The 14,802-nt window shown below is 39.6% G+C and overlaps 1 long non-coding RNA gene across 19 annotated transcripts; it reads right to left on the bottom strand.

Moving 5' to 3' along the window:
- Nucleotides 1-291: 291 nt before the first annotated feature.
- LOC103892157 (uncharacterized) lies at nucleotides 292-10,670 on the bottom strand. 19 transcript variants are annotated; one of them, XR_010135845.1, is made up of 6 exons: nucleotides 10,512-10,664; nucleotides 10,238-10,364; nucleotides 6,336-6,405; nucleotides 5,807-5,923; nucleotides 4,354-4,452; nucleotides 292-562 (listed from the first exon to the last, which is right to left on the bottom strand). It is a non-coding gene; the product is annotated as an uncharacterized LOC103892157 (long non-coding RNA). The 19 variants fall into 19 exon arrangements; XR_010135843.1 differs by lacking the exon at nucleotides 292-562 and adding an exon at nucleotides 7,624-7,759 and having other exon boundaries at nucleotides 3,541-4,452; XR_008512222.1 differs by lacking the exon at nucleotides 292-562 and adding exons at nucleotides 3,542-3,659; nucleotides 7,624-7,759 and having other exon boundaries at nucleotides 4,253-4,452; nucleotides 10,238-10,664.
- Nucleotides 10,671-14,802: the final 4,132 nt, after the last annotated feature.

The following is a 14,802-nucleotide window of genomic DNA, read 5'->3' as shown; positions in this document are numbered from 1 at the left end:
ACAGCCCCCACTTTTTTGGGTAGACGGCCATCAGAATCCAAAGTTTATATTATTCTGAAGATCTGTTTGTTGTAAACAACAAACATATACAAAAAAAGGCCCATATACAAGTAAAACAAACAAAAAAGTTTTGTTTATGCTTCCAAGATTCATTCTAAGGGGCTTTTTTGAATTCAAAATTGTTTGTTTTACTTGTATATGGCCCTGTGAATTTTCCAATAGAAAAGAGTCATGCTTCTGTATAAGTGCTAAGAACATGCCCCTGGAGAAATTGGAGACAGCCAGTTCTCTGCTTGAGGAAATCTTATGGGGACATATATTTCTTTCACACATCTGTGGGAGAAAGAGAAATAAGGAACAGGGGAATGGAAAGAGCCACTTCCAATCAATTAATCCACCAAAGCCACCTTTTGCAGATGGCCCCGTGATTGGTGTCCTCCATCCTGCAGCCTTGGCTTGATGCTTAGGTCTTGTATGTATGTGAGCTGAGCAGTCTTCTCTTAAGATGCCTGAAGTCCCACTACTAACAAGATCTTTAAGCATTTCCCTTTCTAGTCTTCTGCTGTGAAAACAAAAACAGGTCTTCTAGGGCACAAGAAGGATAAATAACACGAGGAGACCCTAACGTTACATTGGTGGTATGAGATTAAAGACACTGTTTTGTTTTTTGTTTTTTGTTTTTGTCTGTGTGAGGTGGAGTTTCGTTCATCGCCCAGGGTGGAGTGCAGTGGTGCGATCTCAGCTCACTGCAACCTCCACCTCCCAGGTTCAAGCAATTCTCTTTCCTCTGCCTCCCGAGTAGCTGGGATTACAGGCATGAGCCACCATGCCTGGCTAATTTTTGTATTTTAGTACAGACTGGGTTTCACCATGTTGTTCAGGTTGGTCTTTAAGTCCTGACCTCAGGTGACCCACCCACCTTGGCCTCCCAAAGTACTGGGATTACAGGCATGAGCCACCATGCCCAGCCTAAAAATGCTTTTATTCCTTGTGAAAGAAATTGACAGAAGGAGCATCCTGGACAAAGTGGAACAATCAGAGTGGTCACACCTTATGCTGTTGTGTGCTTCTAAAGACCCCATGAGCATGAAAATTAGACATGGTCAAAATGGCTCAATAAATTCAACAGAGACAGTGTTTTCCTCCAAGGTCACAGATCACCAGTCATTTGTTGTACCACAAGACCCAGGACCTGACACATATCTTCCCTTATCATCCCCTTTTTGAGAGATTACCAACACTCAATCAAGGTGAGGTTTTCTTGCTGCAGCAATTATAACAAACTCAGCTCTACCTCATCAACATGTTTGTCTGATGGTATTTCTGGGGTAGCTGATAGTTGACACTAAGAAGCCTAAGATTAGAGACATAATTACACATTTAAGGTCTCCTAGTATCATAACCATACTCTGCCCTTTGAAGAGAGTATATCAACCACTGGTATTTCAGCCATTGCTTTATGGCTTTGTATTGGTATTTTCCCATTTCGCCCACTTAAACTCTTTCAGCAGTGGTGTCTGTGCTCAGATAAGAAGCAAATCTGTAATTCCTATGGATGGTGGATAGGATGTCGCTGTTAGAATTTCATTGCCAGGAGGGAGAAGAAACACCAGCGAATAAAGAAAGTCTTTAGAGGACCTCAAGTCATTTAACCCCTCAGAAAGCCATAATGTAAGACATAAGAGATGGATTTTAATTGAGCTGGTATCCTCAATGTCAGGCCAGCCTGCAGCATGCTCTCCCATGGGTGTTTATTGTCCCAATTTCCCACATAAAACGGAGGGTGTTTCGTCTGTGGAAATTCCTTGCAGGGAGTTTGGCTCTCAGCTGTTCTCAGCCTGAAGAGGAGGTTCAAAGAGGTATTGGAACCCTTGTGAAAAGGTTAAGTTTTCTAGAAATAATGAGTGGTCAACAGATCCTACTACATAAGAAACAATCTTCTTACTGCTTCTGAGGAGTAGAAAAAGAGGACTAGAAGAGGCAACGCTTAATCTAAAATATTACTAATAATGAAATTTGGGGCATGTCAAGAGGTTGCCACTCAGATCCTAGCCGACCCAAGGCCCAAGCAGAAGACTGAGGCTACCTGGGTGGAGGATGTCAATCATGAGAGGCAGGTGCAAATGTGGCTTTCCAGAAATAACACAAGGAGCTAGGGAGTGTGTTAGACTCATTTATGGCCTCTGGATTCATGGCCAGAAAAGTAGGTAAAGAGGCAGCCATGACCACCGGATGATAGGCCTCCCAGCAGGCAAGATGTCTCAAGGTGGTTTGTGGTCCACACTGACTGGGGTCTCACTGATAGTAGCAGGTTGTAGGTTCACACCTTCACTAAGTATGTTATTTCACTTTCCTCCCCAACAAGAGCACTGCTCCCTGTGGGTTGCCTGAAGATTTAAGCTACTTAATATATACTTAGTTGCCATAAAATACCATGAGGGCTGTGTTGCTTATTGGGTGTGCTTACTCTCATTTTACAAGGATATGAATTGGCTTTTTTTATTTTATTTTATTTTTATTTTATTTTATTTTATTTATTTTATTTTATTTTATTTATTTTATTTTATTTTATTTTATTTTATTTTATTTGAGTCAGTTCCTGCCTTATGAGGCACAAGTGTGAATCCAACCCAACTCACAGAATAATAGCAAATCAACAGTGAACCTCCCCAACCCACTGGCCCCAAGATGCTGTTCTGCAGCTGGTTCATACTGAAGTTCTGTCTGAGGTCAGAGACTTACACATTTTAAGGATTTTGTTTTTTTCCAAGCCATTTGTTTTTCCTTATATCTCAGATTTGCCTGTATATGAAAATATGCTGCATAAATTATAATCTTTGCTCCTAATATGTATTGCTAAGTTGCTTGTCACTTTTAGCAGCAGTTTCTGTTTAATGACCATTCTCCTTTTAATTCAAGTATTAAGAATCTGTAAAAGACAAAGTGCATATGGTAATACTTCATAACCCCTTGTTAATTTATTATGTATTAGTATGCTCAGTAGCCACCATATATAGCCTGAATAGAGCCTACTTTGTTACACTCTCCAAAATTCTTGTGCTAATGCAATGAGACAATCTTTGCTCAATAGCAGAACAGTGTCTGACATATGCTAAGTGCTCAATAAAAATCAGCTAGTACTTTTATTAAAGATATTTAAGTTATTCACTTATTAACTCTGCATGGAACAACTGTACAAGAGGCGCTGTGCACACCAGTCAAGAGAGAAGGCATGTTTATTTAGACTAAACTTAGTCTAGGTTTTGAGATCCCAGGAGCATAGCCAGATACTGGGGAAGAGTAAGATAAGTTTACACAGCCTGGGCAAAATGGTGAAACCTCGTATCTACTAAAAATACAAAAAAAATTAGCCGGGCATGGTGAAGGGTGCCTGTAAGCCCAACTACTCGGCAGGCTGAAGCGAAGAATTGTTTGAACCCAGAGGCAGAGGTTGCAGTGAGCTGAGATCATGCCACTGTACTCCAGCCTAGGCAACAGAGTGAGACTCCATCTCAAAAAGAAATAAAAAAAGATAAGTTTACACTTGTTGCTTGAGCTTCTCTTTAATTCATTTAATTTTGTAGTTATACAACAACAGATTAGCTTGGTTTTATCTGTATTTACTCTTGGAGTTTAACCCAGCAATGGATGGCTCATTCCTGGGAGAAGAGGAAACAACATGACAGTGTGCTATAACTGGTGACAAAGCCTTAGTGGCAGAGCCAGAATCAACAGCCATCTGCCCCCAGCGTTAGCATTTTTCTCAGTGTCAATAATAGCAATATTAACTGAGATGTATCCATGTTTACTCCATCACAGATAACTTATTTAATTTGCCCAAGACCCTGGTGAGGGATTAGCCTCATTAAACAACTCTTTATGAAACAAATTTTAAATCAACACAGGAGACCCTCAGACTCCAGATTTTGTGCTCATTATATGTAGTTTTTTTCTCAGGTCTTTCTACTTTTAAATATTTTAGGTGATAGAATTATCATTTAAAAAAATGAACTTAACAGTGCTAAGCCTTAAGTTCAATATTATGTTCAGAGAAAGCTTTCCAAAAAGGGAAAAGCAATGAAAATAAAACCTTGTCAGGTTTGGTACTTTTTTTACTATTCTCAATTTCATTTTCCATTATGGTTTTAAAGGTAGAAAAGATATATTTTAATCTTTTTGTTATTTGTTTTAATATTGAAGGCCTCTCAGGGGTGTACTACCCAGAATCTCTGCTCACATTTCCCTGCCTTACCTTTTCCCCCAGAGACACAGGTGTTTGTATCATCTGCCCCTCTCTGAGCTTTTGGGGGACCCCTCCCTGGTGCAATGCTTCACATTTAGCTGCGACATTACCATAGGTTGATTGAAGGATCTCCTGGAAGTGCTGCCTCATCTCTCTTCCACATGGCCAAAGTCAAAGCAAGCAGAAAGAGGCATATAGAAGCCCCTCCACTGAAAATACAAAGAGCCCACTGGGAATTTATTTTTTCTCATTCAGAAAAAGGTGACATTTTACTACCCTCATAGAGAAAGTAGAAATTTTCTCTTCTCAGAAATATCCATGAGGATTGATACTGGCTATTGATTGAAGTTTAAATCTGACATTCACTTCTATTATTCCATGAATATCATGTTTCATGGATCTCGACATGTTGATGGTGTCTTGCACAGCCTTAGACTGCCGTCACAGCAAGAAGCTGAGGACTCACCAGTAGAACATTCTTGAAACAAACTTCTTAAATGTTTTCTGAAATGCACTTAAGGACATTTCCTTGCATATCCTCATTCATTTATCTAAATCCCTATTTTGCTAAATTCAAACCTTAGCAGTACAAACTTTAAAGACAAAGTGTTTTCATATTCACTACTCACTGGAAAAATTAGCTCTTCCCACTATTGTTCCTAGAACTGTACCCTTTGAAGGTCTGGAAAGCAGTGAAAAGGCAGAACAATGGGTCTAATTACGGAGATGTTCTAGTTTTAATTTTAATCACCTAGTAGTACCCAGACTATTATTTATGTGATCATGAAAAATAAAAATAAAAACTAATTGTGTGGGTAAACTCTGATTTTAAAAATCATTTTTCTAATATTTAGCCTTGTCGGCACACATAAAAGAAATATTTTTGCATTTATAATATTTTAGGGCTAAAGTACACTGATTAAATGTACTGTTTTGAGCGAATCATAAGTAATGCAGCCTTTACATTTTGGACTATCAAAAATGCCATTCACATTTAATTACATTTCATCACCAATCTTTCTTAACAGCCATTTAAGGCTTTCAACTCATCGGAGCAACATCCAGTTATAAAGAGGGTCTTCTAGTCCAATAACAACCACTTCCTAGGTGTATGTCAACAATGAATTCATTCCCTGATTACCTTAACAAAGATGAGTTGCATGCTTTCTAAGGGCCAGGTGTTTTGTTAGGTTTATTCATATTTGTTTTATAACTTCACATGTGTTAGCATCATCACTTTATAGGAAAGAAAACTAAAGATTAGAGAGTTTAAGTAGTTGCCCAAAAAACACTTTATCATTAAGTTTGAATTTGGATCTGTGGCTTCCTCTGTAACCAAATATTACAATTTCAGCATCAACTTTTCTCATTGGAAAGGGCATTGAAATGGTGTTTTAGTGGGTCATCCTACTAAACACTTCCTTCCTTCCTTCTTTTCTTTCTTCTTGACTTTACTGGGATTTTAAAGAAATCTCTTTTTCTAGCAATACAAAGGTTTGAGTAAGCAAAATATTTCTGTCAAAGTGATAATTTGTCTATGTGAAGCAAGACATCTCAACTTACTGAAAACTTTATTTTTAAATTCCAAGCCTGCTCTCTAGTTGGTGACACACATCTGAATCTCAGAGGAAAGTTTTGGCCCCAGTAAAGATGTGGCAGTCATCAGCCTAGGGACAGTACCTGGAACAAACAAACAAAAAATTATAAAAATGGGTGAGATATCAAAGGAGAGTGTGTGGATTGAGAAGACCAGTTGGCTGAGACAAAAAACAGCCAACCAACTAATCAACCAAAAAACAAGCCAGCCCTCAGGGAACAGGCTCATGCAGAAGGCAGGCAGAGGCCAGGGGACCATGCAGGAGTAAGAGGATGGCAACTGAAGTCAGAGAGAGGCCTGGTGGCTGAGAAAACCGCAAGAAATAAAGAAGAGTTGGGTATAAATCTACTACCTTAAATCTGAATTATCAAGGTCAACCTTTAACCAAAATCAATATCTAAACGTTGCCAAAGAATAATAACAACCCACTGGACAACCAGGATCCCGAGATCCTGGTCTCTAAAACTAACTCAGCTGGAAGAATCCAGGACTCACTGGAGACTGGCTGGTTCCAAGTCTTGGGGCAAAAATAAATTCAGAAGGTGGCAGCAACTTGCTGATATTGCTGGAAAGCAAGAAAACATTTTAAATATCAAAAGGAATGCTAAAGGGGCAGAGAAATTTAATAAAAGGCTTTTATACGCCCAGTTGTTCAAAGCTTTAAAAACGAAACTCACAGCAATGGATTATTGAAATAAGTTGAGTTAATGAAAGGAGGCGAGTTAATTATATTCAAAGAAAAAAAGGATTCAAAAGGGAGATAATAAGATGTTTTCACTGGAATAAGTGTGCAGCATTTGTGTGTGTCTCTCTCTGAGTGTGTGTGTGTGAGAGAGAGGGAGAGAGAGAGAATTTTACTTATTCTTTTAATCACATGGACATATGTATGTGTGACAAAATTAATGGTATCAATTGTATGATGCTTTAGAATATATTGGAATTGAACTATAGTAATGTTTTATAATAACTGACATTTTATGTGTTCTATTATTTAAGATTTATTAAGTAATAAAAGAACAGCCATTTTAAAATGTCATTTAATTTCTCTAAGGAAATTTATAGAATGTGGAACTGAATTTGGTACTGAATGTTCAAAGGCCTAAAAGTTTTTTCTCAGTCTTCATGTAATTTAAACAAAACCACGTAAATTTTGTTGTGAGTGTTTCTCCTTTTCTACTCCTGAGTGCAATGAATGACTGGTTTTTATTCTGGTAATGATATGGCTGTAGGTGCCTGCAATGAAATTAAAATTAATTGCATCAATTGTATGATTTTTTTTGTCCCAGAGAGCCTGGATCAATAGAAGTCCAGTTTCCATCAGGCGATTATCAACAGTGCCCAAACAGGACTGAAAATATTTATTTGATTTGTCAGTAAACATGGAGTAGGGTGACCTCAGCAGAGCCAATTCAAATGATTGAGCGTTGAGGCAGGAATACTGGAAGGTGTGTGTCCTTGTCGGTATTAGTCCCTAAAATGAAAGAGCCAGACAGAAACACATGAAGTGTGCAGAATGTCAAAGTGTGTGTATTTCATAATGTCTGGAAGTGGCCCTGCCAGGAAAGAAGAATATGGAAAATGTGCAGAACAAAATCAGTAGCTGATACATCAGTCTCACCAAAGGCTAAAGCAACTGAGCAGGAAGTCTGACTCCAATCAGAACTGGGCAATGTGGGACTGGAATCCAAGGTGTTGGGCTGTAAGGTCATTGCACTTTGAAACATGGACAAATAAGACACTTGAAAAGGCCGAACAAGGCAGTCCATGGGGTGAGAAAAATTACCCAGTGTATCTGCTGCTCCAGAGCTGCTCCCAGCTGAAGATCTCTAATCTTTAGCTAATTGAATCCCACTGAGGAGATAACTTCAACAATTTTGAAGAATAAATTCCAGTTTGCCTAGGATAGTAATTCCAATTTTCTGGAAATGTTAAAATGATTTCCTTAGTATCTCTTTAAGCTCAGGAAAATTTAGAATCAACAAAACAGATGATGAATTACATCAAATCTGTATATTTTATTTATTTGCTAAGGTAAGGAGTAATTGGGGAATTTTCTTGTACTTGAAACATTTGTAATTGGTAAGACAATTTGTGTTATTAGGTTACAGATTCATCTTTCTTTTCCAATTAAAATGCAATTTAGAAATCAATTTTTGACTTTTGTCTTTAAGTTGAAAAGTATAAGAAATTAATCTAAATACAAAAACAATAATAGAATGTAAAAATAACATTTATTGATTATATTTCTGGGCTTGTTTAAATACTTAAGATAGTTTTGCTTATTAAATAGCATATGAATTGCTTAACAAGATAGTGGATATATTCAATTTACAAATACAGTTTAAAATATTTAAAGAAATTTAGTTAAGGCTTTCAAAATTATCTTATAAATATCCAAATAGATTTGCAAATAAAATATTAAGACTTGTAAGTTGAACATAATGACTTATGGAAAATCTTAAGTTTGGCATTTTATTTACTTGAATATTTTGATTAGTAATTTAAAAGGCAAGGAGCCACAGATAGTCTTCTCTATGCACTGAAGCCACCCTTCAAGGCAGCAACTGATACTAACAAAGTGGAATGAGCTGCTCTGGGACATGGACCACTCTGGGAGGGTGGATGGAAAGAGAGAGGAGCAGGAAACAGAAGCTCATTCATGGAAACCACAGGAGCAATAAACCAGAGCTGCCAAGAAAAGCACAGAGGATCTTCAAAATATAATACTAGGGGGAATATAGATCTAGACCGCAGTGCAATATTTGTGAATTTAAAACACATGCATACACAACCTGTAATTACACACTATGCAAAGATTCAAAGATACCACACAAGGGCATACGTCAAGCACATGGGCACCTCCACAAGGAAGGGGTAATGGTAGATGAGACAGGGGAAAAAATGAGAGGGCCTGGCAGGAACAATCGTGATAGGACCATAAACTAAGGAGTAGGATCAACCAAACCCATGGCTACCTGTGTTTTCAATTGTTTTAAAAGAAAAAAGAAAAGAAAACAAGGACAGAAAAGAGAGACGGAGGAAAATGAACTAACAACCATACACTGGGGTTGATTCTATCCTGATCTGATTTGCGAAAGGCTCTTCAACTCAGCCTTCCTGTTGCAGGTTGGAAAAAAAAAAAAATATATATATATATATATATATATATAGTTTCTAGTGGGAAACTAGATATATATATCTTCAGACTCACTTGGCTCAATAAAATACCAAACTTCATGGTAGTTACTATTCTAAGAGCAACTTCTTTCTTTTGCCTGTCCCATCACTGGGATCTGATAAACACTAAATATTTGTGATAATTATGAGAATAGTAACTGGCGTCTGCATTTCCAAATGTGTGGATGAAGATAAGGTTCCCTTCTCAGTTTGTTAAATGTTACCATTTCTCACCATCCCCCAAATTTGTACAAGTCATTCTGAAATGAAACATCAACTATTCGCACATTAACTGAAGCAATTAATTTTTGCCCCTTCTTCCCTCTTTTTGTTCCAATCATTAAGAAATGTGAGAAACTAATTAGTCTTTATGTAAATTTAAATTAAATCATGTAAATTTTGCTGTGGGTGTTTCTCCTTTTCTACTCCTGAATGCTTTGAATGAATATTATTTATTCTGGTAATGAGATGGCTGCATGTGCGTGTGATGAAATTAAAATTAATTGCATCAATTATATGATTGTTTTTTGTCCCAGAGAGTTTGAACTAATGGAAGTCCAGTTTCAATTAGGCAGTTACCACCCATGCCCAAACAGGACTGAAAGTATTCGATTTGTCAGTAAAAGTGGACTAGGGGGCCAGGCACAGTGGCTCACACCTGTAATCCCAGCACTTTGGGAGGCCGAGGCAGGCGGATCATGAGGTCAGGAGATTGAGACCATCCTGGCTAACAAGGTGAAACCCCGTCTCTACTAAAAATACAAAAAAAAAAAAAAATAGCCAGGTATGGTGGCTGGCGCCTGTAGTCCCAGCTACTCGGGAGGCTGAGGCAGGAGACTGGCGTGAACCCGGGAGGTAGAGTTTGCAGTGAGCCGAGATCGTGCCAGTGCACTCCAGCCTGGGCGACAGAGTGAGACTCCGTCTCAAAAAAAAAAAGTGGACTAGGGATTTCTGCAGAAGCCTCTGACATTCCCACACTTTACCCCAGGACAAACTTCAAGGTGGGAAACTGGTCAACAAAATAAAGGTAAGAGTTTCCAATTTCCAAAGGTGGGAATTGTCTCTGTAGGACAGAGGTGCAGAAACACTTTCCCATAAAATACCAGACAGTGCATATTTTAGACTTTGTGGAAGAAGAGGCAAAATTGAGAATATAACATAAGTACAAGAAAGGAAACTCCTGGTTTCTCCACCCCATCTGCTATTTCCATGTTACTCACCACTTCAGATGCTGGGCTGCAGTGCTGTGAGCCTGCCAGCTGGATGGAGCCTCTGAGAGTGGAGGGGGAATCAGGGTGGAGCTTGGTATCTGCAGCCCACAGTGCTTGCCCACTCAATCCCTGACTGCTGGACATAAGAAAAACAGGCAGCTGCTTGGAGTTGGTTCACAGGCCATGGTCCACTGACCCTTACTCTAAGGAGCCATATCTACCCATAAAATGAACAATCCATGGATGAAGACGCTTAATTGAGAAAAGGGAGTATAATAAATACCAGATGAGAGGGCAGGTCTTTAATCTGGGTGATGGCAGGAGCAATGGATTCACCAAACCCCTTTAATTTTCCTGCTAGCCACCCTACTGGACTATATTGCCCAGCATCCCTTGCAGTTAAGTTGGGGTCATGTGACTGGGCTGTGGCCAATAAAAATGATGTGAGCCTGGCAGTAGAACTTTCTGCAAGATTCCGGATTCCAGGGTGGCCATAGCAGCTGTGTGTTATGGGGTCATAATACAGAAAGACCAGGGTCTTCAAATGACTACATAAAGCAGAGGTTTTACCACCGCCTCCCACACTTGGGATTGTAATGCAAAGAACAAATAAATCTTTATTGATGAAAACCACTGGCATTTGGGGGTTGTTACAGCAGTCAGAAGACTGTGACTAATAGAGGCAGCAAGGAATAGAGGGGAGAGAGAACGGTGCCCATGTGTGTTATCCTGCAAAAGGGGCTCACTGTCCAATGTGCTGGAAGCCAGTACTATGACAGCGGGTTTCTGAGAATAGGAAAGCTTTATACTGCAAGTTGACTCACAAGGAGACAGGAGTGAAGCTCAAACCTGTGCTAGTTTCTATTAGAAAAGGTTCACAGGGTGGATTCTGAGATTAGTAGGTAATTGGAAGGAAAGGGGAGGTCTGGAAAGTCCTTGGGCATGTACAATTATCTTTTTGTGCTAACTCATGTGCAATTGCAGGGGAAGTTAGTATGAAACATGCAGTGAAAATTCAGGCTGTGACGTCAGTAGGCTCGTCCTGTACAAACTCCAGTCATCCATATTGGTTCCACCTGATTTCAGTCAGTTATTTTTATCTCATAAGCAAAGTTTCAGTGCTTCAGCAAGTTGTTTCTTTTCTTTCTTTCTTATTTATTTATTTATTTATTTATTTATTTATTTATTTATTTTGAGATGGAGTCTCACTCTGTTGCCCAGGCTGGAGTACAGTGGCGTGATCTCGGCTCACTGCAAGCTCCACCTCCCGGGTCCACACCATTCTCCTGCCTCAGCCTCCTGAGTAGCTGGGACTACAGGCGCCCGCCACCACGCCCAGCTAATTTTTTGTATTTTTAGTAGAGACGGGGTTTCACCATGTTGGCCAGGATGGTCTCGATCTCCTGACCTTGTGATCCACCCGCTTCGGCATCCCAAAGTGCTGGGATTACAGGCGAGAGCCACTGCTCCCGACCATTGTTTCTTTTCTTATCTGCCATCCCACATCCTCGAGAATTTCTGTGAGCTATTGGTTTCTTTAACTTTTGGGGGCAGAGTTTCATGTGTGCCCCACAAAGTCCTAATAGTTCCATAATGAGGGACTCACACCTCCTAGAGAGGGGATGTTTCTGAAGGGGTCATCACTGAGGAGCAGAGCTGGACTAATACAAGATGAGACAAGGCATGCCAAGATAGAGGGCAGCCTTCTCAGTGAGAGGCTGTCATTTTCAGAGAGAAGTAAGCTGTGTTTTCTCCATTTCATCTGCCTCCTGGTAAGCTATCATCCTATGGTATCTTTGAGATGAGGCACCCATACTGTGCTCTGAAAGGAACAATAAAATTACCTGAGAGTCTTCAAACTAGGTGAGAGATAAAGGACAATGTTAGAAGAGGAGTATCCACAAAACCATGAGTATACAGAATAAGAAGAAAATATAAACTGAGAATAGAGGGAGTCAGCAACAGTGGAAGATGCAGATTTTAGGTAAATGTGCCGTGTATGAACGCCACAGGATAGCCAACCTTATGTTGTCTATCCTAGAGGAGTCACTAGGGAAATATCCTCGCAAAATTACTTTGTTTAACATGGAATTTTCAACAATCAGAACTTACAGAGCACAGTGGTTAAGAGTGTGGGCTTGGAAGCTGGACTGTGTGAGTTAAATCTTGTAACATTTGCCAAGTCTGGGACCTAAAGCAAATTTTCACCAAGCCCGTTTCATTTTCCTGCTAGCCACATGACTGGACTACATTGCCCAGCATCCCTTGCAGTTAGGTTGAGATCATGTGATTGGGTTCTGACCAATGACAATGATGTGAGCCTGGCAGTAGAATCTTCTGCAAGATTCCAGATTCCAGGGTGACCATGGCAGCTGTGTGTGTTATGGGGCTATAATGCAAAAAGACCAGGGTCTTCAAATAACTACATAAAGCAGAAGTTTCCCTGCTGCCCCCCACAGCTCCCTGCCGCATTTTCTCATCTGCTAAATGGGGATGGTATTATTCTTTAATTCATAGAGATCTTGTAAGAATTAACCTAAAACAATTAAGATACATTTTTTAAATGTGGCATTTATTAGGCAGTTGATAAATGCTAATTATTATAGCATTTAGTAATGCTTTAATAATAGCATTGGAGGTGTGAAAGTTGATGTGACTGAGAAGCTCAATTGAATGGAAGCTCAATTGCCTGTTCCCATACACAATATCAGAAAAGTTGTTTTGAATATTCACTGGACATCAAGAATAATCCAGATGGGAGGATGAGAGCCCCAGCCCAATGTCAGTAGCTATTTTCTCTGGGAGGCTTCTTTGGAAAACCAGATATCTCATAGTTGGGCAGGTCTCTCTAAACATAGGCTTTACAGGTCTTAGATTCTATGCCCTGTCTCTCTCACAAGGTCTCAATTCTCTGAGCTGAGTGCTGTTGTGCTGTTCATTTAAGAGTCTCCAAGTGGAGCACATCATAGGCTAAATTGCCAAAGCCACTGGTGCAGGTAGGTGTATTACTTTAGCTCAGACACCAGCACAGCCTCTGCTCTGTTCCTGGTAGCCCTTGATGTTATCCAGAGGTCTGAGCTGTTGCATCTTGATCTCCAGGAGTTGGTTCTCTCAGGCCTAGGTCTCGTTTCCCAGGTCTGTCTCCATGCATGGCCTCTGCTCTGGGGCTCTTCCTGCCAAACTGCAAGATCTTTATCATCAAAGTATCCTGGGGCCGGGTATCATATTTACCCAGGAAAAGCCCAACACATGGTCATGACATTGTAGTAAAGAGTTTTGAATTCAAATGGAGGAGGAGAAAGAAACCTGTCCTGGGAGTCAAGATTCCCAAAGTACACCTTCATCTCAATTAAGAGGCATGTTAACTCTGCTGTCTAGACATTCCTAGAAGGAAATGAAGGGAAACAGATTTCAGGTATAGTGTTTTCTTTTTTTTAACTTTTATTTTAAATTCAGGGGTGCATGTGTGGGTTTGTTACATAAGTAGACTTGTGTCATGGGGTTTTGTTGTACAAATTATTTCACCACCCAGGTATTAAGCCTACTACCCATTAGTTATTTTTCTTGGTCCTCTCCCTCTACCCACCCTCCACCCTCCGACAGGCCCCAGTGTCTATTGTTCCCCTATATGTGTCCATGTGTTCTCATCATTTAGTTCCCACTTATAAGTGAGAACATATGGTATTTGTTTTTCTGTTTCTTTGTTAGTTTGCTCAGGATAATGGCCTCCAGCTCCACCCATGTCCCTAAAAAGGACACAATCTCATTCTCTTTTTTATGGCTGCATAGTATTCTATGGTGTATATGTCCCACATTTTATTTATCCATTCTATCACTGATGGGCATTTAGGTTGATTCCATGTCTTTGCTGTTGTGAATAGTGTTGCAATGAACATATATGTGCATGTGTCTTCATAATAGAATGATTTATATTCCTTTGGGTATATACCCAGTAGTGGGACTGCTGGCTCGAATGGTATTTCTGTCTTTAGGTCTTTGAGGAATTGCCACACTGTCTTCCTTAATGATGGAACTAATTTACACTCCCACCAACAGTGTATAAGAGTTTCTTTTTCTCCACAACTTCACCAGTATTTGTTATTTTTTGACTTTTTAGTAATAGCCATTCTGACAGGTGTGTGATGGCATCTCAAAGAGCTCCTGCACAACAAAATAAACTATCAACAAAGTAAACAGACAACCTACAGAATGGAAGACAATTTTTGCAAACTATACATCTGACAAAGGTCTAATATTCGCATCTATAAGGAACTTAAACAAATGTACAAGAAAAAAAGCAACAACTCCATAAAGAGTGGGCAAAGGACATGTCTTCTTTTCAAAAGAAGACATACATGTAGCCACCAATCATATGAAAAAAAGATCAGGTATAGTGTTTTCAGTGACGGGACAGGCATGGAGGAAGATAATCAAAGTCCTCTTATGGGACATGGCAAGGAGATTAGAGTGAAAGAGAGCCAGGAAGATGAGGAAAGAGGAGCAGAGACAAAAATGGAGAAAGGAGGGCAAAGAAGAGTTGAGGTGGAGAGAGAAGACTCTAAAGACAGAGAGGA

This window comes from Pongo abelii, chromosome 10, assembly GCF_028885655.2.
Source record: "Pongo abelii isolate AG06213 chromosome 10, NHGRI_mPonAbe1-v2.0_pri, whole genome shotgun sequence".
In the NCBI taxonomy this organism is placed as follows: Eukaryota; Metazoa; Chordata; class Mammalia; order Primates; family Hominidae; genus Pongo; species Pongo abelii.
This window is presented reverse-complemented; position numbering and strand designations above follow the sequence as displayed.